Source organism: Amblyomma maculatum, chromosome 1 (assembly GCF_055883805.1).
Source record: "Amblyomma maculatum isolate TAMU_Amacu chromosome 1, ASM5588380v1, whole genome shotgun sequence".
Lineage (NCBI taxonomy): Eukaryota > Metazoa > Arthropoda > Arachnida > Ixodida > Ixodidae > Amblyomma > Amblyomma maculatum.
The window spans coordinates 46222930-46225924 of record NC_139344.1 but is presented as its reverse complement, the minus strand read 5'-3'; the positions used below and the strand labels follow the sequence as shown (position 1 = coordinate 46225924).

Genomic DNA, 2995 nt, shown 5'->3' with positions numbered 1-2995 from the left:
GCTGCAGATGAAGTTATGTTATGTTAGGAGGAAAGTGAGAGACCCGAAAGCGTGGCGTGATATGGTCCATAGGGTCACGAAGAGTCGGACACGACTGAACGACTGAATTGAGCTGTTCATCAGCCAGCGAGCATGCGCAAAGAATAGCACTATCATGATGACAGCGCGCGGAAAAGAAAAGAAAGAAAATAAGAATCACGGTGCCGAAGGGACAAAACCGCCTAGGGTGGAATGAGATATGCGTTTAACAAGATTAAGAAGAAAAGGGAAATGTAACGGCTTTAAAACATGAATTGTAACGCAATAAAAGCATTGAATACGAGAAAGAAAAGTGAAGACAATCCTAGTTCAAATACAACCGGAAAATGTCTTGAGGGAAACACCACTGATGAAATGGTTAACACCGACAGATGTCCGTCCAGGAATGCAACCTTACTGTCAAGTAAATTAATAGGAGGCGTGCTGACGCAAATCTGCCCGGCTTTTCTTGTGAAATACCCCTCCATGACTTCGCGCTCTGTTTTCCATTTAGCGGCTCTTATAAAATATGTATTATCTATATCTGGATAGCATTCATTATCTCCCTCTGTTTAACATGCTTTACAGTGGTCGGCAAGGTTGCTGTCTGATTTCTTACGTACGCACAATCTATGATCTCTCGCCCTTTAGTTAAAGCATCTTCCTCTCTGCCCTATGTAAAGAAGCCCACAGCCGATAGAAATCCTGTACACAACGTGAGCCTTGCATACCGTGAATTTCGTTTGATGTTTCCTCGTGGAAGCATCTCGTTCTTTCCCTTCCTTAGTGTTGACCTGGGAAAATTTGCATGGAGCAGAGAAAACGACGTTTACGGTATAACGCGCTGCCAGCTTTTTGAATTTATGGGAAAACCTATGAAAATATGGCGTTACTTGAACAGGAGTCTTGTTTTTGTTAACGTCTGTTCCCTGCTCGATAACTTGACCCTTTGGGGCTTTCAGTTTTTGAAAAACACTCTCAGAAACTGCTAGTACGAAATCCACGGGGAAGCCTATCTCTTGAAGAAGTCTGAACTGCTCTTGATTGCTATCGGCCATGCGATGCGTGCATGATTTAGTCACGGCTCCGTGAAGACAGGAAGACACGATCCCCCGCTTAACAATGTTCGCGTGCGCGTTGTCAAAGCGCAACAGACGCTTCTGGTTCGTGGATGGTACATCCAGCAAATATTACTGACGGCGAAATTCAATTCAATATCTAAGAACTGCATGCGGCCCTCTGTAGGTGCTTTCCAAGTGGAATTTAACCCGGCACCGTGCTCAGAAAAAATGCTCAGCACTTCCCTACAGAATCACATTTCTTCGCATGTCATTTACTAAAAATAATTAAGATATTGTCAACGTATCTGGACACTTTTACAACAGGAAGGTGAGAAAGGTTGGCTTGAATGCGCTTGTCAACAGCGGATAAAAATAGGTTGAATAACACAGGTGCAACCGAAGAACCTTTACAAATGACTTGTTTTAATATTGAAATGGCCTTCTGAAATGATAGCTGTTGACGAAAGGTAGAATTCCAACACGGTTCCCACGCTGTTTTGGTAGGCGATTTCCCCGCTTTCAGAACTCGTCTGACGGAGCACCACGAAGAATTCATGGAATACCTGGTGGTCCGTGTGGGCGAACTCCAATTTGTTCCGCTGCACTTCCAGCTCGTGTTCGAACGTAGCCGCAAATGCAGGATAGCGAGCGACAAGGATAGCTTTGTGGGCGTAGAGCTCCTGCCCATTGACACTCAGGACGACATCGCTGAACGTCTGGCATTCAAACAAGTGACAAAATCCTCGACAGCCGGCACTGAGGGACCTTGAACTTCTTTATGTTCTTCAGCCACGAAATGTTCACCAAGTCCGAAACAACGCTCACTTCACAATATAGTTTGAGCTGGTCGTCAACAAGGAGTTCGTTTGCCTTCTACAGCAATACATCTCTCCCAATGAACTTCTTGAAGCCCCAGTCATTGCCTTGGAAAAAACGATATGCCATTTTACTCGCCATAACCATAACCAGGCCATAATCCTGCTTGGCATTGAGGATAGAAAATGTGAACTTGGCATGTACCTTACTTTTATTGCTGGGCACCAGTAGCAGGTACACGGATAGGTAATCCTTGCTCTTCTCGTCCAGGCCCTTGGGGTTCTTCTTTAGGCACAACCTCGGTGTATCGTTGGCCGCGGCAGAAGATGTTGAGCTTTTGATCATTTCCCCCACTTCTCGGTGGAAACTGAATTTGTTGATCTTCCACATGAAGGAAACACTGATGACATTCACATGTGTGAAGCCCCAGTTCTCGGCCCCGGGCGTGTTGACCTCGCTCAGCGGAGCCGAAGTGGGCAGGCAGGGAATGGCCTTGCTTCTATACGACTCTAACAGGATCTCACCGCGAGCAACGACGGTGGCACCGGCTGCGGCAGCCACGACGCTGAGCAGGTAGCCTCGAAAGAGCTCTTCCTCCCAGTGGGTGCCCTCACGTAGTGCACAGAGATACCCTTTCCTAAAGATGAAACTCCTTAACGAAGACGGACGTAGTGACGGTGTAAGCTGGTCCCAAGGCAGCCCCATGAGCCGCGAACGGATTGGCCTCGGGTATAGCAGCCGCCAAGCAGTGTTCTTGTCTGGACACAGCCTCATCGCCAAAACGTCTTCCTGGCCTCCTTGAGAGTACCTCGAGGCTCCTTCCTCCCGATGGCGGCCTTCGCGCAGTGCCAGCAGATACTCTTTCCTCAGTATGAAGCTCCTTGGCGAAGAATGGCGTTGTGACTGCTTAAGCTGGTCCTACGGTAGCGCCATGAGCCGCGAGCTGAGTGACATCGGGTATAGCAGGAGCCTTACGGTGGTCATGCTACGCTGCATGGCTGCCAAGTCGAGCAGTCTTCCTGCCGGCCCCTGCAACTTTAGGCCTGCATGATGATGAGCGCCAGCATTCGTGTCGGCGTATTAGTATCGCCAAGATCCGG

At 48.1% G+C, this 2995-nt stretch overlaps 1 pseudogene; it reads right to left on the bottom strand.

Moving 5' to 3' along the window:
- Positions 1-1486: 1486 nt before the first annotated feature.
- LOC146202270 (protein roadkill pseudogene) lies at positions 1487-2669 on the bottom strand (annotated as a pseudogene).
- Between the last annotated feature and the right edge of the window lie 326 nt (positions 2670-2995).